This window comes from Vulpes vulpes, chromosome 2, assembly GCF_048418805.1.
Source record: "Vulpes vulpes isolate BD-2025 chromosome 2, VulVul3, whole genome shotgun sequence".
Lineage (NCBI taxonomy): Eukaryota > Metazoa > Chordata > Mammalia > Carnivora > Canidae > Vulpes > Vulpes vulpes.
Window position 1 is genome coordinate 4,667,080 of NC_132781.1, and position 23,866 is coordinate 4,690,945.

The following is a 23,866-nucleotide window of genomic DNA, read 5'->3' on the forward strand; positions in this document are numbered from 1 at the left end:
TGTCCCAAGCCGAGAATCCCACTGGGTAAAGATACGGTGAAAGAGCTCCTCAAACAACTCACTTAAAATATAAACGTCCTCGGGGCACCTGGGTGGCTCAGTGGTTGAGCATCTGTCTTCTGCTCAGGTCGTGATCCCAGGGTCCTGGGATCGAGTCCCACATCCCTGCAGGGAGCCTGCTTCTCCCTCTGCCTGTGTCTCTGCCTCTCTCTGTGTGTCTCTCATGAATAAATAAATTTAAAAATCTTAAAATATATATATATATATAAAAGTCCTCAAAAGCCCTTAAGGCATGGAGGTGGGAATTCCAGTTTCCCCAAAGCTTTCCAGCCACACGTCGACACCCACATCCTCTGATGTTCCCTTGTCCTAATATCCAGGCTCGTACCCCAGCTGGGGGCATCCGGCCCTGGCTCTCCTCTGTGCTTGCATCCCTAGGACTCAGACCCAGCTGGTCCTTACCCCGAGCACCAGGTTTGCAGCAGCAAGAAATAGGAGGCTGAAATGGGTGGCTTCAAAGGTCCTGTGCAGCTGTGACATAATGTCGTCTGGTCTTAGACAGTGAAGTGCCCTGAACACCACGGGGTTTGAACGTCGCTGGAAAGGATGCCCAGTGGGAGGTCCGCTGTTCCCAGCACCAGAAAATGAGGCAGGATTAGGGACAGACCCTTTGGCAGCTAACCTGCTGGATCCGGAGCTTGGGGGCCACAGGCCGGGGTGACCCCACCACCTTTCCCATCCCGACCCAGCCCTTCCAGACCCATCATCTCGGGATCCAGTGGCAAAATCCACTGTCAGGAAAGATCAGCAGCAGGTCAGCCTTGGTGTGCATTTACCCACGTGCTCCCTCTCCTGGGAGGGGAAGGCGAACGTGAGATTTCGTGCAAAGTGGCCTTCCCACCCCCCCATTTCAGCCTCACTAAACAATGGGCATAATGACCCCGTGTAGGGGCCACTCTCTAGCGCTACAGAGAAAACTGAGGCTCCCCTCCCCAAAAGTTAAACTGCTTGCCCAGGATGTCATCTAGGAAGTGGCAGAGTATAATGTGAAGCCAGGTCTGCCTGTGTCTGAGTCCCCACAACCAAGTGGTGGTGAAGGAGCGCATCAGCCACCTCCATTCTGACTTTAGTCTGTATTTCCTGATCAAGTTCTCCTCTCCAGCTGATCTCCTAACTCAGGCAAAAGGCCCTGTGGGCAAAGTATCCAGTGGTGGGTGGGAAAGATAAAATCTATTCCCAGGAAATCAACAGAGGACTGAGCACCAAGTAGGAGCAAACAGCACTCAAACAGAAACTCAAGCCACAAGGATGGCCCAAGCCAGCAAGACCCCCGTGACTGTCCCCAAGACAACGATCAACCTGACTTTCACCACCTGCCTGCACGTCCCCACTCACCTTGGTCCCGCACCGTCCTTATATAAACCTAGAAGTGTTTTCAGCACTTTGGGCACCGTCTTTGAGACGCTGTGCTCATGTGGGGGAAGCCTTACTGGAATAAATTCTTGTTTCCCCACGACTTGTCTCTCTGCCTGTGGATTTTGTCAGCGGCAAGAGGCGGAGCTCGGTCTGCCTGGGACCCCCCAGGGCCAGGTGCTCATGCTACAGTGGCACAGGGTGAGGATCATCCCCTCAGCAGCCCTGAATGGCCACACCCCTTCCCGCCCTGCTCCTGGACAAGGGACCCTCCCCACATCTGCTCCAGCAGCAGGTGTCCCAGGAAACCTGGCGCCCCAGGGACTACGGGCCGAATGGTTTGCTGGAGAAGCAGCTCTGGAGCAAGGGCAGGTGGGTGTGAGCAAGCTTATTGCTGATTCCATTCTGTCCTTATATCCTTCTGGATGCCCCACTGCCGCCTGCATGTCAGGAAGCTGCCCTCCACCTCAATAAAATCAACCCCCATCCTACCAAGTGAGAGAAGTCAGAGAGAGACCATATCCAACAGGACAGTTAATCTTAGAATCTTAAAAAAAAAAAAAAAAAAAAAAAAAAACACTTAGAATCTTGGGTAAGAAGAGTCCACTGCAAGGTCAGTGCCCCTTATGCCCTCACCCACCCACCTGAGTGCAGACACTGGAGGGTGTTCAGGGAGGAACTGGTCTCCTCTCACTGCAGCGAAGAGGAAGAGACTTCCGGGCGCCTTTGTCTTTCGCATGTGGAGCTCCCAGGGGAAGCTTGGGAGACCAAGGTAGGATGGTAAGCCTCCCAAGACCCTCACCTGGGGCTTTTCAGTCCCCTCTGTCTGGCCCTATCATTCTCCACCCAGAGGAGGCATCTCAGAGCAGAAGGGATCTCTGTTGGCTCAGAACTCGGCCCCAGGTTAGGGCAGAAGAACTGAAGTCTCTCCTTCGGAGTGGGGCTCACCTGTGCCGGAGGACCCCCTGCCAAAGCCAGCCAGCGGCCTGCGGGATGAAGCTGCAGCAGTCACGGTCTCCCACAGGAGGAAGTAGGAGCCCCCAGCCTCTCTCCCTAACCGTCTGGGACCAAGCAGTTCTGCAATTATGGCAAGATGAGAAGTTATCAAAAGATAAAATCTATTCCCAGGAAATCAACAGAGGACTGAGCACCAAGTAGGAGCAAACGACACAGAGCCTCGGGGACTCTCCAGCTAATGACATTATGTCATCAGCCCTCGGGGTGTAAGCAGCCCAGTCCAGAGAAGGCGGGAGGAAAGGCCCACACGGGGCCGGGGCGGTCACCGGTCACCGGAGCAGAGCCGATGCGCAGGCTCACTGCAAGGGCTCGGGGAGAGGTGTATGAATTTTTCCGGGTCAACCATAACAAATTAGAGGGCTTCAAACAACAGAAATGTGTCCTAACATGGTTCTGGGGGCCGGAAGTCTGAGATCAATGGGTCCACCAGGACCGGTTCCTTTGGGAGCACCAAGGGAGCATCTCTTCCCGGCCTCTCTCCTGGCTCCTAGGCGTCATTGGCAATCCTGGGCAAATCCTGGGTTTCCGTGGCTTGTGGCTCCATCACTCCCCCTCCCACTCCCGTCTCCGTCTTCGCACACCTTTCCCCTCTGTGTCTCCGTCTCAGATTCTCCTTCCTCTTAGAAGAAACAGCCATCGGATTGGTGACCTCATCCTGAGATCCTCAAATTCATCTGCCAAGACCCTGTTTCCAAGCGAGGTCACATTCTCAGCTTCCAGGGGCCAGCATATGGAATATCTGAGGGGGAGGGAGGGACACCATTCAACCCACTACAGAAAGGTAATAGGCTCATCCTGGAAAAGAGAACAGGGAAATTCACCTAAGTCGCAGTGAGGACGGCCCAAGCTGGTTGGCAGCCGAGTCCTTCTGCGGCCAGGTGTTGAGGGAAGCCGTCACGCAGGTGCGGGGAGGGTCAAAGGACCTGGGTTCCCATGCTGTGTTCACGTAAGAAAACCCAGGGGAGGGAACCCTGGGTGGCACAGCAGTTTAGCGCCTGCCTTTGGCCCAGGGCGCGATCCTGGAGACCCGGGATCGAATCCCACGTCAGGCTCCCGGTGCATGGAGCCTGCTTCTCCCTCTGCCTGTGTCTCTGCCTCTCTCTCTCTCTGTGACTATCATAAATAAATAAAAATTTTTAAAAATTAAAAAAAAAAAAGAAAGAAAACCCAGGGGACCTCGGAGAGCACGCAGGGCCAGGAAAAGCCCCTGAATTCCTCCTCGGGCTAAGTGCTCTGCCGTATGGGGGGTGGCAGTGGATCAGGGCCCCTCCTTTGAGCCTATGTTTGGCCCTGTCGCCTCCTCGAGGCAATGTGCAGCCATGCTAAACATGCCCAGGCAAAAGTACACACATTCTTGTTCTCCCGCACTTTCTAGGAATAGTAGAGTTCGGGGGAAAACACAGACCCTTGGTTTCAAATGAGTTCGTGTATTGGTTTCAACTGTTACTTTCCAGCCTTCCTGTTTGTGTTTTCTTCTTAGGTCAAGGGCAACAAGAGCTAAATGAATCACCCCTCCTGGAGCTTGTACGTTATTATGTTCTTAGGCAAAACCACTTTCAAAAGAGTAATATCTGGAAAGGTTTTCAATTTCCCACAAATTGAGTTATCAGTGCCTTCCAAGGAGGGAATGAAAGACAATCTGTGAACTCGGGGATTTAAATAGGAACATCTGAAAACGGCCACAAGCCACAGGCCCATGACAGATGCCTCGCACCAGCGCAGAGGAGATCGCGCAGAGGGAGCCAGGAGAGCCCAGCAGAAGCTTCGCGGCAAGGCAGAGGGGTTCACAGTGCATTTGCATCTCCTCCCCCAGCTCAATTCCTCTTCTATCCGGGCCCCCTCAGCACCCGCCACACCAAAGGAGGCACCCACCTCCGGAGCAGGCCATCCAGAGCAGGGTGCCAAAGGACAGGAGCCCCATTTCCACACCTGCACATCTCTTTTCCTGCACGATTGCCAACAGCACAGTAATCCCTACGCACCCCCAGGCCGGAAAGAGACCGGGTCTGCCCGGTGCTTGTTAATCTTGCAAGTAGTACAGGATTGGAAGGTTGGAGGCCTTGGCTGAAACTTTTGCTCAAGCCTTGGAACTTAATTTGAAGCTACTGGCTAAGGGCTTCTGGTGTTTGGTGACCAGGGACATGGAAACAAACAGAGGTGGACCTGGTCCAGCGGGGCCTCCACCTGCAGAGGAATCAGAGTCTGTCCTGGCTCACAGAAACCCTCCCCACCATCCTGTGCAATCGCGCCCTATTTTCAGATGAGGAAATTCGGTCTCAAGAGAGTCCATGTGCTGCTTCCAGGCCCCCAGCAGGGACCAGAGCCCCGGTTCCTCCTCTGCCTGTAAGACTAAGCAAAAATCCCAGGAGGAAAGAAAGGAATTAATGAAGAGGGCGCCTGGCTCATGCTCCAGCACCCAGAGCTTTGCCTGGCCTTGGGCGATGTAGGACCTGCTAGATAGGACCTGCACCCCAGCTGTAGCCGATCCGAAATCCTGTTGGGTCATTAGGCAGATGCCACCTTATTCCACCTCAGCAGACCACGTTTGTATCCAACATTTGCTAAGCTCCCTGAGGTTCTGGGAGGGCAGGGCTCAACCACCTTTGCTCCCTAATGTATCACAGCTGCTTGGTATTTGCTGAATTTATCCCAGTGAGCGTGCCTTAAACCTATATTCATAGAGTTGGGAGGATTTTCCAATGACCTGGTTGCACTCCTTCACCTGTTCCTCCTTCTAACAAACAATGTACATTTAACAGGTAACTGTCCAAAGTTACAGGTGCCAGGTGAGGCTTCATGGGAATGACACCTGATATCTACCAAGCCACATGTCCGGTCTGCGGTCTGCGCTAGAAAGGAACTGTACGATGCCGTGGTGACGGACACGTGCCATTGTGCGTTTGTCCAGACCCACAGATTCTTCAGCACCCAGCGAGCCCTGATGTTAACTGTGGGCTTCAGGCAGTGATGACGAGCCACGGCAGGTTCATCGATTGTAACAGATGTACCCCCAGGTGGGGAGGTTGATGGTGGGGAAGGTTGTGTATGGGAGCGGGCAGGGCAAGGAATATATAAGAACTCTCCGCTCGGGACGCCTGGGTGGCTCAGCGGTTGAGCACCTGCCCCTGGCTCAGGGCGTGATCCTCCGTCTCAGGATCAAGTCCCACATCGGGCTCCCTGCCTGGAGCCTGCTTCTCCCTCTGCCTATGTCTCTTTCATGAATAAATAAATATAATCTTTAAAAAAAAAAAAAAGAACACTCAATTTTGCTATCAACCTAAACTGCTCCAAAAAATTAACTTTTTTTTTAAAGATTTTATTTATTTATTCATGAGAGACAGAGAAAGGCGGAAACATAGGCAGATGGAGAAGCAGGGGCCATGCAAGGAGCCCGATGAGGGACTTGATCCCGGAACCTCGGGATCATGCCCTGAGCCAAAGGCTGATGCTCAACCACTGAGCCAGTCAGGCGTCCCATAAAAAATTAACTTGATTAAAATATTTTTTAAAATTTAAAGTAGGGCAGCCTGGGTGTCTCAGCAGTTTAGGGCCGCCTTCAGCCCAGGGCCTGATCCTGGAGACCTGGGATCGAGTCCCACGTCGGGCTCCCTGCCTGGAGCCTGCTTCTCCCTCTGCCTCTCTCTCTGTGTCTCTCATGAATAAATAAATGAAATCTTTAAAAAAAATTTAAGTAAAACTTAATAAATTTATGAAATCAGTGAGTTTTTGTACAACCCGATTCTCGTGGTAGATGGGAGGACTCCCACATTTATGCCGTCCAACCTGCATTTGACATACCCCCGTAGCACAAATCCTCAGGAAGAAAAGTCCAAGGGGCTCCAGGAGAGATGCACGGGGTGCTGGCTGATGGGTGCTCGTGGTCAGGGTGCCAGGAAGGGGGTGCAGGTACAAGGCGGGCGCCCAGGGCCCTTGCATTACTTTGCAGCCTGACTTCCGATACCACAATCGTATGAGCCAATGGATTGGAAGTTACATCAAAATCCAGGCCATCAGCTTCACGTGGGCCCCTCCGGGAAGGAGTTTAGTAGAAAGCCCTGGCTCTGTCAGGACATAACCTCCTCCACCAACAAACAACTGGGAGGGATGCCGACAACCAGGGCGTGCTCCCACCCTCAGAAGCCACAGCCCAGGGGTGCCTGGGGGGCTCAGCCGGTGAAGCATCTGCCTTCGGCTCCAGTCATGATCCCAGGGTCCTGGGATCAAGTCCCATGTCGGGGTCCCTGCTCAGCGGAGAGTCTGCTTCTCCCTCTCCCTCTGCCCCCCACTCATGCTCGCTCTGTCTCTCTAGTGCTCTCCCTCTCTCAAATAAACAAGTAAAATATTTTAAAAAGAAGAAGAAGCCACAGTCCAGTTGAGGAAGAACAAGGAATTCCCGCTGGATTCACGTCTAGGGCTGCTGTGACAAACTGCCGCAAACCCACTGGCTTCCAACAACACAGATTTATTCTCCCGGAGCTCCGGCGGTCAGAAGTCTGAAATGGGTTTCACGGGGCTGACTCCAAGGTGTTGGCCGGGCTGTGTTCCTTCTGGAGGCTCTGAGGAGACGGTCTGTTCCTTGCCTTTTCCAGCTTCTAGAGGCCGTTTCTGGGCTCAGGGCCCCTTCTTGCATCTTCAGCATCAGCAGTGCGAACTCCTACCCCTCTCCTCCCACCCCCTCCTTGCCTGGCTCTGAGCCTCCTGCCTCCCTCTGACAAGGACCCTGTGATTATGGGGGGCCCACCCAGATCCCCCAGGACGATCTTCGCATCTCAAGATCCTTAAACCTCATCACAGCTATGGAATCCCTTTCACAGGTCCTGGGATTTAGGACCACAGACGTTTTGGGGGGCCGTTATTCTGTGTACCACCTCCACCAACCTGACAGATTATATGGAGATGATTAATCTGACCCATTCTCAGCAAGGCCAAAAGGCCTCACAAGCCTTCAGCCCCAGCTGATTTTTGGCACCTCCTAGAACAGAGGCTCTCAGTGGGAGGGGGTAGGGACCATTTTGCCCCACAGGGGACATGTGACAATGTCTGGAGATACTTTTGGTTGTCACAACTTGGGTTGGGGGCAGTGGGGGTGCTTCTGACACCCAGCAGGGAGAGGCCAGGGATGCTCCAGGACACAGAATGATCCAGCCCAGATGGATCAAAGGGGCCAGGGCTGAGAAAACCTGCTCTAGAAATCAAGAAAAGGACACATTTGAAGGCAAGGTTCTAGGCCACGGGAGGGCAAGAGGCATCCCATGGCTCCGGGCCGGTCCCCAGAGCTCCCCTCCCGGGAAGGCACGGTGCTTGCACACTGCAGACACTCAAAGGCACGAAGGTACAAAGGTACGTTGTTGCTTTGAAAGATTTGTAATCTCGCTTTTTCCTTTGCATGAAATGAAATCCACTCTGGAGCACCCCGCCCCTCCTGCCCCTACCCCGGCGTCATTTGTCATCCTCACCCCCTGGGACACTGGCAGGGAGGGCAGTCAGATCTTCCATCAGCAGCCTCTATCATTTTTCCCCCTGTTTCCAAGCCCAAGTGTTAATACTCGCAGGCTTGACTGGTTTTAAATTGGCTTTACTGTGGATAGCTTGCCGTTTCCAATAACACAGAGAGACAAGTGGTAAAAAAAAAAAAATCTGCACAGAAGACCATAATTTGGGAGATGAAGCTGGACAAGACTTGAGTCAGCACATGCTGGACCCGCAGGCCCTCTGCACCTGCTCAGTGCCCCAGCCCTACGCTTAATTTCAGAGGCACCTGGGAAGTTTAAATAATTTACTCCTTCCTCGATGCTTCTGAAAGCTTCCTAGCCCACTCATTTGGTGATTAACATGAATCCCAAGTTCTACTGGACCGTCAATAAAACTGGGCTTCACGTGGGGCTATACTCCCCATATCCCAATAAGGCAATGTTTCCACAGGCTTCTCTGAGATGCTAAGCAATTAAATTCTGTTGGACTGGATCAAAGAAAAGAGATGCCATATGCTCTCAATTCAGCTTCTAGAATCCTGGTTAACCCAACAATGGAGTGGGCACCCAGACAAAGGCTATGGTGAGAGGTACCCAGGCCAAGCCTACCAGAGAGAAGCCTGTCCTGAGCTTGCTGTACCCCTACCTGCCCTCCTAGATGGGAGCCTCCACCTCTCTGTGCTTAGTTCTGATCCATAATATGGGGATACCTATCCCTCTCTCCAAACTCCTGTGCTGAGCTCTTGGGAGGCTCATGTCAGAATGCACTGGAAAAGGTCCTACAAATTGAGGTTATATAAATGTGAAGTCTTATTCCACAGATAAGGGAGGGCCTGGGGGCCTGACCCACACAGAATTTTAAGGAGAAAATGCAGCTCAAACCTGAACTTTTTTTTTTAAGATTTTTTTTTATTTATTTATTCATGAGAGACCCACAGAAAGAAGCAGAGACATAGGCAGAGGGAGAAGAAGGCTCCCCACAAGGAGCCCGACGTGGGACTCGATCCCAGGGTCCTGGGATCACAACCTGAGCCAAAGGCAGAGGCTCAATCACTGAGCCATCCAGGTGCCCCTCCTAACTGCAATTTTGTGACTTGCTCTTGCCATGGTATAAAACTTAACCTTGCCATTTTGCATCTTTGCATGATAGCGGGAATAAGCTTTGCTCCTTGGGGTGTGGGAAACAAAGGCAGAAGAGAAATTATGAAATTTCCTTACTACCTACAGCCCATGGACAAGTCCTTGAAACAGGCAGAGTGACTTGCCTCTAGGGACTCAGCTGCCTCGATGTTCATACTATGCTGAGGGCAAAAGGCAATCCTAGCCCAACCCCCAGGACCCTATAAGTCCACTTTAACCTATAAAAATTCCTTTGGAAACTTCCTTTATCTCTAACCCACCAAGATACATGTTGACAATCATCCCCCAAGCATTTGACCCCGCATCTGAAGGGTCTCATGACTCCAGTTTTATTAGACGGTAATAAATGACCTTTCCCCAAACAGCTCGCCCCCTCAAGGTCCTGTGAGCCTTGCTTCCAAAATTCCTTAGAGACTTACCCTCTCCCTAACCCCCTCCCAACTTGAAAGGATATTATGGACCATGCCTCACGACCCCAGGGCAACTCTTTCTGCCCATGGTCTTGTCCCTGTGCTTTAATAAAACCACCTTTTTGTACCAAAGAGGTCTCGAGAATTCTTTCTTGGCCATTGGCTTCGAACCCTAAAGTCTTTCCTACGTCACTTGCACTTGGGGTAAGGCACGTGTGTCTTAGCAAAGATAAAGCACAATGCCAATGTAAGCAGGAATGTCCCCCTATCTAACCAGTCAAAACCTAAGTCCTGCCACCTTCCCCTGTGGCTGTGTGGTGCTCACACTGTAAGGGAGCCAACGCCTTACCATCCCTTCATTACCAATATCTGCGTGAGTCAGCTGATATCCAAATTTTCCCCAGGTTACCCTTGGTTGGGATTGGGAAGTGATGCATGTTTACACGTGTGAGTTTAAAGGGGCCAATGAAAAGAAAACAAACCTGAAGATAGGAACAGAGGCTGGACAGGCCCACTATCTTGAAAACAAGTCACATCTGTATTCATAGATCAATACTTAATAGCCCAGCATGAATTCCATCAATAAATGCCCTATTCATTCGCTCCCCGCTGTGCTCCAGGGAATAGATCTTCTCTAGGTGTCCGGAATTTCATTTTCTGTAAACATTCTAAGACGTAAGACAGGAGTGGCTGTGTAAAACAACCTATCAGCGGCAGTCATGAAAGCATCTCAAATTTCAAAGTTCATCTGTTTTGCATGTGGCTATCCGACTGTCCCAGCGCCGCTTGTGGGAAAGACTATCCTTTCCCCGCTTGAATTGTCTTGGTACCTTTGTCAATTGACCAATAAATATAAGGATTTTTGGACTCCCTATTTACCATAAAGATAAGGAGTTTTGGACTCTCAATTATTTTACATGGATCCACCCTTCTGCCAACACTGTACTGTCTTGATAACAGTTTCTTCAGTGTTAAGTCTCAAATAAAAAGGCAAAGTACCTCCAACTTTGTTTTCAAAACTGTTTTTGCTGATTCCAGGTTCTTTGTATTTCCCCACAAATCTTAAAGTCAACTTGTTGATTTCCACAAAAAATGTCCTGCTGAGATTTTGAGAGTGATTGCACTGAATTTTTAGATCGATGTGGTGAGAGTTGCCTTCTTGATGAGCCCAAATCTTCCAACCCATGAACGTGCAGATTTTTCCCATTTATTTACACCTTTAATTTCTCTCAAAACACCTGATAGTTTTCAGCAAATAAGAATTGCATTTTTTGTTAAATATATTACTGTTTTATTCCTTTTGATGGTATTGTGAATGAAATTGTATTACTTTCATCTGCAGATTGTCCAATATTAGTATACAAAATACATTTAGTTTCTACATAGTGATCTTGTATCCCAACCTTGCTAAATCCATTCCTTCTAGTAGCTTTATGCATCTCTGTGTGTGTTCTTGGTATTATTTATATATAAGATTATGTTAACTGTGGTAGTTTTGACAACCTGGATGTCCTTTTCGGGGAGAGGTCTTATTGCAGAAATGGCAAAGTGTACATTTTGCCTTGATCCTAATCTTAGAAAAAGAGCTTTCAATCTTTCGAATTAAGCATGACGTCAGTTGTGGGTTTTTCCATTGATGCCTCTATTAAGTTGAAGACGCTCTTTATTCCTACTTCAATGAAAGTAATTTAGTTTTTGTCTCTTTGTTTTTAATCATGGTGTTGGATTTTGTCAAGTGCTTTTTATGTAATGTTAATGATCATGCAGTTTCTGTCCTTTATTTCTATGGTGTATTACTGTGGTATAATGAAAAATACATATGGGGAGGGGGCTCCTGGCTGGCTCAGTTGGTGGAGCATGAAACTCTTGATCTTGGAGTTGTGAGTTCAAGCCCCACATTGGGTGCAGAGATTGGTTTAAAATCGTTTTTTTTTTTTTAAAGATTTTATTTATTTATTCACGAAAGAGAGAGAGAGAGAGGCAGAGACACAGGCAGAGGGAGAAGCAGGCTCCATGCAGGGAACCCAACATGGGACTCGATCGCAGGTCTCCTGGATCAGGCCCTGGGTTGAAGGCGGTGCTAAACCACTGAGCCATCCGGGCTGCCCCTAGTTTAAAAATCTTTTAAAAAATACCTATATAGGTATATACATATACATACATATACATATACATATACATATACATATACATATACATATACACACACACACAGCCTTTGTTCCTTGTTCCCAGCACAGAACTCCTAAAACCCTTGGAATTTCCTGAGTGCTAAGAATGTCTATCATTACCATAATGAGCCTCTTCAGATCATACCTGACATTATGCTAATGAGGTGACTCTAGGTGGGCCCCTTGCATAGCTTTAAGATGGAGGCTGGTTGCCAGAAGAACCAGCCACTTGATTAGATGATTGGAACTTCAGCCCTACCTCTTGCGCCTCCAACAGGGGTAGAGGAGCTGGAGGTTGATTAATCACCAATGCCAGTGACTTAGCCATGTCTACATAATAAAATCTTGATAAAAAAAACTCTTGTACAAAGTTCAGGGGGCTTCCAGGCTGGTGAACACATTGATGTCTAAGAGGGTAGCATGCCCGCCCTTGCCCACCTCTGCCCAGGAGGATGGGCACTGCCTCTCCCTGACAATCCCTCCCACCTTTGGGGGTTCTGAGTGCCCCACCTGGCAGAGGGCCCCAGAAAGGCCAAATCTACCAGCCCACCCCGGCTGTCTGGGAGTCTGGGAGCTGCCTTGTATGGCTTGGGGCAGGAAGGTGGGTCAGGGAGCCGGGTCACCAGGTCTTTGTGATGCCAAAAGAAAAGTGGAGGTGGGGTCGTCTTCTGCCTCAGCTCTTGGTGGAAGCCAGCCAGCAGGTGTGGCGGCTCCCTTGGTCCTGTTGCCTTGATGGCAGGGGAGCCCTGCCAGACCTCCAGCCCCCTAGCCCCTCATCCTCCTCGCCAAATAGAAAGAGATGGCTTTTGTACGTCTGAATCCATTTTGTACGTCTGAATCCTGGACAGATGCGTGTCCAGGACCTTGTCAGGGGTTCTCCAGGTGCAGCTTCTCCGTCTCCTGCGTGGTGGCCACACGGGGCAGCGGCTGGAGGGTGCCCATCTTGGCAGACCTGAGGGCTGAGAGTCCCAGACAACCAGGCTCAAACTGGAATGCGGGCAGTAAAGGGGAGAACTGCCCCCTCCACTGCCCCAGGAGGCGGGAAGAGCTTGCAGGTGACTGCACAGTCTGGAAGAAGGCGCCCAGCACACTGGGCCACAGACACCGGCTCCCCGTCCAGCTCTAGACACCCAGATGCACCCTGGCAGTGGAGATGGGGGCTCCTGTGGGCCGCCCCCGCCAGGTGGCCAGGTTTTGCGACTCCCCTTCTGCCTTAGGCTGCAGAGCCAGGCCCACAGCAGCTCCCCGAGCCCCGCGGGCTAAGCCTGGGCTCCTGCGGGCCTCTGGACACACGTGTCAGCGCCGACCTGCCGCCCTCAGCAGCCGGGTCTCCGAACCCCCACGCGGTGCCTTTCTGTTTACCAGCTCTTTCAATCCCAAAGTTGAATCTGCAAAAACCTTACTCCAACCACTTTGCCTTCTCGCTGTGTTGTGGTTTCTTTGGTGCTTGGGACTCCATGTGGTTTCTGTTTAAAAGGGTGTGTGTGAGCGTGTGTGTGTGTGTGCATGTGTGTGTGTGTGTGTGTGACTGCCTTTGCTGAAGAGTTGAATGTCATGTTTACCAATAAAAGTAGTACTTTTTTTATTTGCTGCTATGTGTGTGTGTGTGTGTGTGTGTGTGTGTGTGTGTGTGTGTGGCGCTGGGCATCAGCCACATCGGAGACCCCTGGTCTGTTCTGCGGGGTTACCCACATGGACTGCATCACGGTCCATGGGTGTGTGAATCCGTCGTGTCTTTGTTTGCTTGCAATGGATAGGAAGAAGTGGCCAGCCAGGCCGTCCTTTTCTTAAGAGGGTTGGACATATTTTTATATATATTTTTTGGTACCAAAAAGAGTGTACCTTGATCTGGTTACACTCAAAATTCTGACCTGACTAAGAAGGCTCTGGGCCAGGAAGTTTCATGAGGGGGGGATGGGGAGGAGAAACGGGGAGGACAAGAGCTTTGGACCAGTGCCAATGGCTGGCTTGATTTGTGTTTTTTAAATAAAAAGAAAAAAATCAAAAAAAAAAAAAAATAAGAGGGTAGCATGCCCAGGTAGGACATGGAAGCTCCAAGCTTCTGTCCCATCTCACTCTTGTATGTAGCTCCTATATGGCTATTCCTGAGTTGGGTCCTTTATAATAAAACTGCAATATTAAGTATAGCGTTGTACTGATCTTATGAGTGATTTCTAGTGAATTATCAAACCTGAGGGATGGGTTGTGGGAACCTCTGAATCTGTGCTCAGCGAGGCAGAAGTGTGGGAGCCTTGGGGATAGCCAAGACTTATGGCTGGGATCTGAAGTGGGGGCCATTTGGGACTGAGCCTTCAACTTATGGGGTCTGTGCTAACTCTGGGTACTTAGAGTCAGAATTGATTTGACTGTATGACATCCAGTTGATGTTGGAAAATTATTAGTGTTGGAAAATGACACACATTGATTTTTGGATGTTAAACTAATCTCGCATTCCTAGGATAAATCCCACTGGCCTATGGTGTGTAATCTTTCTTATATGTTTGTTTTACCTGGAGTCAGTCTGTTAGTATGTTGGCCTTTATGTTCATGAGGAATACTTGACTGTAGTTTTCTTGTGATGTCTTTGGGTTTGGTATCAGGGACATTGCGGCCCCATGGAATGAGTTGGATTCCAAATTATATTCTATTTATATTCTATATTATATTCCAATTTATATTCTATATTCTAAAATAATTTGATAATTTAAAGAGTTGATAAAATTCACAGATGAAATCGTCTGGGCCTGTAGATTTCTTTGTGGGAAGAGTTTTAATTAATTAAATTTCTTTATTTGCTATTGGTCCTTTCACATTTCCTAATTCTTCTTGAGTCAGTTACAGTGTCTTTCTAGGAGTTTGTTCTTTTTACCTGAGTGGTCAAATTCTCCTTCTCCTTCTAAGGTTAACTTTCATTCATATGCCATATATTTCAGGGGTGCCTGGGTGGCTCAGTGGGTTAGGTGGGTTAAGTGGGGCTCTTCCTGAACCTGATGGGTTTTGATTGCTTTCAACTCAAAATAGTCTTCATACCAAAGTGGCTCATCTTGGGGAGACCTGCCCTTGGCCCCTACATCTATCACCCTATCATACATTTGAGATGGGTTTGGTATTTATAGAGGTACAAATATAGGAAACTCTACGTATGCATACCTTCTGCCCTGGAACATACAACACACTTCAGGTCACCTCACTGCAGTGGATTGGCTCTGTAGCAATAAGAAAAGTTTATAGACAGCTAAACATTGCATTCATTGTTCTACAGCCAGAAAACAAATAATGATGTACCACTAATGCGCTTCTTTTTCAAAGATTTATTTATTTATTTATTTACTTATTTAATTATGATAAACAGAGAGAGAGAGAGAGAGAGAGAGAGAGAGAGGCAGAGACACAGGAGGAGGAAGAAGCAGGCTCCACGCCGGGAGCCCGACACGGGACTTGATCCTGGGACCCCAGGATCGTGCCTTGGGCCAAGACAAGCGCCAAACCGCTGAGCCACCCAGGGATTCCCCCAGTAGTGTGCTTTTTAAAACAGGTTATTATGTGTGTAATTTTCTTTCTTACAAAAAGAAAAAAAAGAAAGGAAAGGAAGAAAGACAGACAGACAAAACTGGGGCACCTGGCTGGTTCAGTCAGTAGAGCACATGACTCTTGCTCTCAGGGCCATGAGTTCAAGCCCCACACTGGTGATAGAGCTTACTTAAAAAAAAATTAATAGTGTGAAAATTCATAACGGGAAACCTCACTAAAATGGAGTCAGGTTGTCCATTGTAGACCCAATAGGAAAGGATGAACAGGAGTGCAGGGTGGCTCAGTCAGTGAAGCATCTGCCTTCAGCTCAGGTCATGATCTCAGGGTCCTGGCATGGAGCCCTGAATTGGACTCCCTTGCTCGGTGGGGAAGTCCACTTCTCCCTCTGACTCTGGCTCCCCCTTATGCCCTCAATCGCTCTCTCTCAATTACTAAGTAAAATTTAAAAAGAAAAGGAAAGAAGAAAGAAAGGAAAGGAAAGGAAAGGAAAGGAAAGGAAAGGAAAGGAAAGGAAAGGAAAGGAAAGAAAGGAAGGAAGGAAGGAAGGAAGGAAGGAAGGAAGGAAGGAAGGAAGAAAGAAAGAAAGAAAGAAAGAAAGAAAGAAAGAAAGAAAGAAAGAAAAGAAAGAAAGAAAAGGAAAGGAAGAGTAGCACAAGTCCTCAGGAGAGTCAGCTACTACTTTATCAGGACCCCCCAGGAGGAAGGTTTCCTCCTCACCCAGCAACAACCCAGCCAATGAGAGACAGTCACAGCCCAGCCAATGAGAGATCGTCACACCTCAGCCAATGAGAAGCCCCCATACATTTAATTCCCAGTTTACGCCAATGGACTTTTTGTTTACAACAGCCCTCCCAACGACCCCCTCTCCTCTATAAAAGAGCCTCCTCTCCTTTGTTCCGTGGACCTGCCTGTGGTACTGCTGGGCCTCTTGTGTCCTGTAAAGCAATTCTTTGCTCTTCCCAGATAAACCCGTCTTTTGCTGGTTAAAATGACTGGTTTTATTTATTTTTAAGGTTAACAAGAGCAGCAACAATCCATTGTGAGCTGGCTACTACTTATACATGAATGGCCCAGCCGTCCAGAGACCCCAGTACAAAGGCTGCTTAATTAGAAAGGATTTCATAGGTGACCATTATCAAGGCAATTCTTCCCTCTCTGTGCCAGAACGAGTGGTTTCTTACACTTTTAAGTGTAAAGCATGCTTTTGGACCTTTTTGCCTCCTTTAAGGACGTGGCTTCCGTCCTTTGATTCCAAGGAAATCCTTTTAGCAAGAAACTTGGCAAGAAGAGAAAACAAAACTTAAGGCTGCAGGAGTGGCTGGAATAGAAAGAAGGCAGGCGAGAGAAATTATGGGACATGGGGTGTGAAATGATGCATCTGATCAGATAATAAAATGGACTGGGGTCCTGTACCCCCAACAGATTTAGGTGAGTTAGCTTTGGGCAGAGTTGGGGTGGGGATCAGTTTGCACCAAGATTTAGGACGCAGAGGTGTGTTTCCGTGCTATAATTGGGAATTATGAAGATTTTCCCATCTGTGTCCTGCCTTTTAAATATTCTCTGAGGTTCCAGGCAGCCCCGGTGGTGCAGCGGTCTAGCGCTGCCTGCAGCCCAGGGCGTGATCCTGGAGACCCTGGGTCGAGTCCCACGTCGGGCTCCCTGCATGGAGCCTGCTTCTCCCTCTGCCTGTGTCTCTGCCTCTCTCTCTCTCTGCATCTCTATGAATAAATAAATAAATCTTTAAAAATAAATAAATAAATATTCTCTGAGGTTCCTTCCATGTCTGCACCTTAGGATTCCAGGACTGCCCTCTGAATCTGCTGTTTCCATATTTTCAAAAGCATAATAGGACAATAACTATTCAGTCACTAACTACTTACCCAGAGTCAGCTTATAGCTCAGATCTATACTAGTTGTAATATAATAAGAAATATATTTGGCCTTTGTTCCCAGTTGTAACACAGAGCTTGGAGATCCCCTAGGATATCCTGGGTGATAGAAGTGTCTTTTGTTATTCATATGAGCCCCTTTGAGCACTTCTGAGTTTATGGTAATGAGGATAATTAGGATGGGGTCCCTAGGTAGCCTTAGGATAGGCTGCTATCTGAAAGACCAAGTACTTACAACATGTGCCTGGTATGGTTAAGCACTTGGTATATAGTAGCGAAGTCTGTAAACAAAATTAGTCTTGGAAAGTCCAGTCTTGGAGGGCATGATGGCACTGTGTGAACATGCTGGAGCCCATCGAGGATATCAGTATTTAACATGAAGAGATGCAAATAATCATGCCCTGTTTTTGCTATTTACCTTTCACTATTTACACTTTCTCTTTCAATGATTACCCTGATGTAAAAAGGAATTAAATGACAAAGCAGATCTCTCAGGAAAGGAAACAGACTGTATACCAAACACAGCGCACCTTATTTATTCGGCAAAGTAACGAGACAGGCCAAAATGGTGCCTAAGTCAGAGAGAGGGTTTGCTGGTGCCAAGGTGATGGCTGTAAAAGCTGCTTTAGGCAACAGACTTGAGCGTTGGAAAGTTGAACAAGGCAAAAAGACCCACGGCGACCACCATGCTGACGACAAACAGGCTCATTATGCCATAGGCCCTAACTGACCAATGGGCTACTTACAACCAGGCACAGTTCCTGAGATTACCAAAAAAGGGAAAATCCCATTCATCCCCATCACATCCCCTCACTCCACCCTATAACTATAGCCCCTCACCACCTCCTCCTGGCAGTCTCTCCTCTGCTATCCTGCTTGCTGCTCCCTTGCTGTGTATTCAATACATTTCTATCTCTTTTGTTCTGCTTGGCGGAATTCTTTAGCTGGCACCACGGGTCCCCATCCAATCAGGATGCCCCATGATGACCTCCAGTCTAAAGCAAGTTCTGGATGCAGAATAAATCATTTCTCACAGAATAGAGCACACACAGTGTGGCTTTGGGTCCAGCTACCTTCAGGAGGAAAGAGAGTCCAGAAGCCCCTGCCTGGCTCCCTCTGACAGCCATATCAATTCGACAGACTACTTACCCAACATGCCAGCTGACAGCATTTGCTGTACTCCTCTTTTATTTGAATGGTTGTAACAACATAAAAGAAGTAGAGAAAAAAACATCTGCTTTTTTCTCAATATGCTCTCGCAGTGTCTACAAGATGAGTCATCAAAAGATTTTGCTTTCAGTTCATGTGACAATTATCCCAAAAGATCCCTTTTAAAATGTAAAATAGAAGGGGGAAAAAAGTCAAACAAGCTTAGAATATAAACAAAGAAGATTGAAGAATTGGGAATATCTGACAACATTTTAAAGAAGAAAAGAAAATAAGAGGACCTATGAATTGAAACGCAGTCAAAAAGAAATGCCCAAATGAGTCTCTTTTGGATTTGATGTCTCTAAAACGGCAATCAGTTTTTTCTTTAAATTATCTGTCTCTCTTCTCACAGAATTAGGGCAGAACTACTCCTGATAAAAACATCAAACCTTCCAGATTGAACAGCAGCTCAGAAAACCAGCAGTCACAACCAATGACACCAGTGGTCACAGACTGTCCAGACTATTTGTATACAAAGTTGAAAATCATGTCGTTTGAAAGCTGCTGTAAAACATTATAGTTTCTTGGCCTACCAAATTAACAAAAACATACTTCCTAGTATTGAAATTTAATATATTATGGATCAACAGGAAGAAATCACACTCAAGAGAAGAATAAATGATAGATAATTGGAGAAAATATTTGCAAAAGAAACATCTGGTAAAGGACTGTATTCAAAATATATTAAAAAAAACCCAAAAAACCAAAAGACCCCACCGACACTTCACCAAAGAAGACAACAGATGGAAAATACAAAGATGAAAAGGTGGTCCTCATACTGTGTCCTCAGGGAAATGCAGTTTAATCTGCATTTAATCAACAATGAGATGCTGGTACACACCTACCAGAATAGCCAAAACCCACAACACTGACACCACCAAATGCAGCTGAGGATGAGGAGCAGCAGGAACTTTGGTGCTGGTAGAGACTGCAAAATGGCGCAGCCACTTTGGAAGACAGTTGGTCACTTTCTTACAAAACTAACACACTCTTACCATATATTCCGGCAACTGTGCTTGTTGGGATTTAGCAAAGGAGTTGAAAATTTATGTCTACACGAAAACCTTCATAGGGATGTTTACAGAAGCTTTATTCATAATTTCAAAACCTAAGGTGCATACACCATGCTGGCAGGTAAACTGAGGCATAATAAATATGTTAAGAGTTTAACAAAAATCTGCTTGAACCCAGCAGCATCCGATCTAGCAGATAGAAAGGTGCTCTGAGGAACTGTACAAAATGAAAGACTTTTATAGGCAGCAGGAAGCAGGAACAAGGGAGTCATAGCAGACCAAAAAAAAAAGCAGGTTGGTTATTGCAAGGTTATTTTCCTTTAGGGGATGGTGCGGGTCCATCAGGCGATTCCTGATCGACTAGTTTAAGATTCCATTTCTGGGAGAGCTGAAACAGTAATGGTGAAGGTGACTTGGGACTTAGCATAAAGGAGTTCATTTGGGGCCTGGTCTGGTCTTGTTTTTAACAAACCAGACAAGGGAATATTATTCAGCGCTAAGAAGAAATGAGCTATCAAGCCATGAAAAGACATGGAGAAATCTTAAATGCATATGACTAGTTGAAGAAGCCAATAATGGAAAGGCTACAGACTGTGTGTTCCCAACTAACTACATGACATTCTGGAAAAGGCAGAAGTCTGAAGACAGTGAAAAGATCGGAGATTGCCAGCAGGGAGGATAAATAGGTTAGGGAAGGATAAAGAGGAGGAGCACAGAGGGTCTTTAGGACAGTGAAACTACTCCATGAAACTACTCCATATGACACTATGATGGCGGACACATGGTACATTTGCCCAAACCCACAGAAGGTACAGGGAGGTGAACCCTCATGTGAACAATGGACTCTGGATGATGATGATGTATCAGTGGAGGTTCATTGATGGTAGCCAATGTGCCACTCCGGTGGCAACGTTGCTAGTGGGGACACGACGCATGAGTGGGGCGGGGTGTATGGGAAATCTCTGTACCTTCCTCTCAATTTTTTTCTGAACCCAAATTATGCTAGAAATTAAAGTCTATTTTTTATATCCAAAAATTAATACTAACCATCTATTTCTTAATTCAATAAAGTAAAACACTGTTAAAGAAACAAGCGATACTTACCTGGCGGGGGAGACACCGCTATCCTGCAGGTGGTTCTCCCGGGGCGAGGCTCGGCCATTGCACGCGGGCCGTGCTGACCCCCGCGATTCCCCCCCCCCCAAAAAAAAAGAAACAAGCAAAAAGGAAATCACATAAAATTTTAAGAGTCGGAGTATTTCCATGGAACATGTTTCCATATTTCTTAAGAAAATATAGACAGTTCTCTTCTTCAGAAATTGGAGTTGTAGAAAAGAGTTGTCTGTATATTCCTTGCTGGGAACCTACCCAAAAGAACCCAACCAAACAAGCCAAAGTAGTTATAGTTTAATGAGACATTAACTTTTCAAACCTAATTATCTCTTCTGTGTTACATCTGTCCCACTCTATGGCTGGAATTTGATCCACTTTGCCCAAGACTCCCTTTTCTTGGAGGACCAGAAGTAACAGAAGTGGACACTTAGGTCATATTGATGAGGGAGCAGAAGGCAAGCTGAGGACAAAGCACAAGGTGACAGACACCGGGCAACCTCTCTCCCCCTCCCCACCCTGGGTGGGATAGGTGTGAAGTTCCTCCAGGAAAATCCCAACTGTCTTAATGCTTTGCTAGAGGGAAAAACAACCTTAGCTTGATAATAGTATCCTGAGGATCATCCTTAGCATATCAAAGTCCTTTTGGACACTTCCCTTTTTCCTCACCTCCTCCAACTCCCAGGTATATAATCAGCCATATCTCACAACCCCAGGGCAGCACCTCTTTCTGCCCATGGGTCCTGTCCCCGTGTTTTAATAAAATCACCTTTCTGCACCAAAGATGTCTAAAGAATTTTCTTGGCCATTGGCTCCAGACCTCACTGATATTCCAAAGCTGCATCAATATTACAAAGAATATTTTTTTCAATTTCAAAATGAGTGTCCCAAAGGGCGCCTGGCTGGCTCAGTTGGTAGAGCATGTGACTCTTGATCTCGGTGTCATGAGTTTGAGCCTCACATTGGGTGCAGACTTGACTTTAAAAAAAAGGTGGGGTGCCTGGGTGGCTCAGTAGTTGAGCATCTGCCTTTGGCTCAGGTCGTGATCGAGTCCCACATCAGGCTCCCTATAGGGAGCCTGCTTCTCCCTCTGCCTATGTCTCTGCCTCTCTCTCTGTGTCTTTCATGAATAAATTTTTAAAATCTTTTTTAAAAAAAAAAGGAAGAAAAAAAGGTGTTGGGGCACCTGGCTGGCTCAGTTGGTTAAGCGTCAGACTCTTGATTTTTGGCTCAGGTCGTGATCTCAGGGTTCTGGGATCAAGCCTTGCATTGGGCTCTGCACTTAGTGCAGTCTGCTTGGGCTTCTCTCTCTTCCTCTGCTCTGCCCCTCTCCTTGATCATACTCTAAAATTAAAAAATTAAATTTTAAAAAGGTGTTAAAAACGTGTTAAAAACAAAATAAAAAACCAAAAATCAGTGTCTCAATTCGAGGAAATAGACACAAATAGTCTGTTTAAATGCTTTGATTTGTAATTAAACATGATTCAAGAACAGCAGTGAGGTTTCTAGAATCATTCAAATCCTTTCTATCCTGTTTTTTGACATTTGTTCAAATGAGGCAGGCCTAGAAATGGGTTCAGGACAGATCATCGTTCTTGAGGACAATTCTAAAGTCCCCTGATACGAAGCCTTCCTGGGAAGTGTCAGGATGGGGGAAATTTGGAGAGTCCCACCTATTAAAGTCAGGCTTATAGTTACTTCTCAAGTACAAGCAAGGCAGAGCGATTCTAAGGATTGTGACCTTAAAAGAAACGTCTGACATTAAACCGGGGGGCCAGTTCATTTCAAGACCTTTCCCACTGTAGGCTTTCTTCTATCATTAGTGAGGAAGAAAAACTATCCCAACCCTGTGTATAAGACCCTTCTGAACACTGCTTTGGGCTTACATGTGACAGGATTAGCACAGCAGGCCTGAGACCACTGTCCCTGGAAGGCCGCCTGCAGACTTGCACGCAGGCTCTCAGAGCATTTCTAGCCACCGGTTAACTGGTAAGGGCGGCTCCCTGTGCCCCGTTGGGGCAAACCATGTGGTCTCTCTGAGGGTCTGGCATCTCCAGATGTGCCAGGCGGAGAGAGCCCGTGTGACCTGCACCCAGTGGAAACCTGGGGGGCTGTGTCCCTGGTGGGCTCCGGGGCAGGAACACTGCACACGTTCCTGCTGCTGGAAGAGGGAGCTCTTTGGGTTCCCTCAGGGGGAGAGGGCATCAGCCACCTCCATTCTGACTTTATTCTGTACTTTCTAATTAAGTTCTCCTCTCCAGCTGATCTAACTCGGGCTAAAGGCCCTGTGGGCAAAGCATCCCACAGAGGAACTGGAACTACCTGCCCTGAGCCAGCAAGACCTCCCTTGACTGACCCCAAGACAAGGATCAACCTGACCTTCACCGCCCACCTGCACATCCCCACCCACCTTTGTCCCACACCATCCTTATATAAACCTAGAAGTGTTTTCAGCACTTTGGGCACAGTCTTTGAGACGTTGTCTTCATGTGGGGGAGGCCTCATTGGAATAAATTCCTTTCTTGTTTCCCACCACTCATCTCTCTGGCTTTGGGTTTTGTCAGTGGCAAGAGGCTGAGCCTGGTCTGTTTGGGACCCCCCAGGGCCAGGTGCTCGTGCACCCCTGCACCCTGCTACAAGGGGAAGGAGAGTGTAAGGAAGCCTGTGCCTGGGTTCCTCCAGAGTCTGCCTGGCTCTTTGTCCCGTGATCCATCCTTACCATGTCACCATAATTAACCCGAGCCATGAGTACACTGATAAGCTAAATCCCGTAATTCCTTCCAGTAAATCTTCCAATTTAGGGGTGGTCCTGCGGTCCTCCAAAACACAAGCACTTATGCAGTTCCCCTCAGTTTTTCATTATTTTTAATTGTAGTAAGACACACATAAGGGGATCCCTGGGTAGCTCAGCAGTTTGGCGCCTGCCTTTGGCCCAGGGCGCGATCCTGGAGTCCCGGGATCAAGTCCCACGTCAGGCTCCCGGCATGGAGCCTGCTTCTCCCTCCTCCTGTGTCTGACTCTCTCTATTTCTATCATAAATAAATAAATAAATAAATAAATAAATAAATAAATCTTTTTTAAAAACTACACACACACACACACACAAAATGTACCACGTTAACCATTTTGACGTGCATAGTTCAGCAGCATTAAGTACATTTACATTGTGCAACCATCACCACTGTCCAAACACAGAACTCTTACCTTCCCCAGAGGACACACTATACACATTGTCAAAAAAACAAAACAAAAACAAAAACAAAATTCAACTGGAGTGAATTTGAAGATCCACTTGGCTTTATTAAGAGATGCACGAATCAAGCAGCATCTTGTCGCCACACCAAGTAGAGAGTTGCACAAAGGAAGATTTGTATAGGAAGGAGGGTAGGAAAAGAAAGTTGTTAGAGAAAAAAAAAAAAAAAGGAAAGGACTGTTTGAGGCAAGATCACCATCCCTTAACGGAGGGGCAGTGGGTCTTACCACGCAGATTCC

General features: G+C 47.5%; 1 pseudogene; it reads left to right on the forward strand.

The window, feature by feature from the left end:
* Positions 1–20,360: 20,360 nt before the first annotated feature.
* On the forward strand, positions 20,361–20,544 carry LOC112920933 (U1 spliceosomal RNA; annotated as a pseudogene).
* Positions 20,545–23,866: the final 3,322 nt, after the last annotated feature.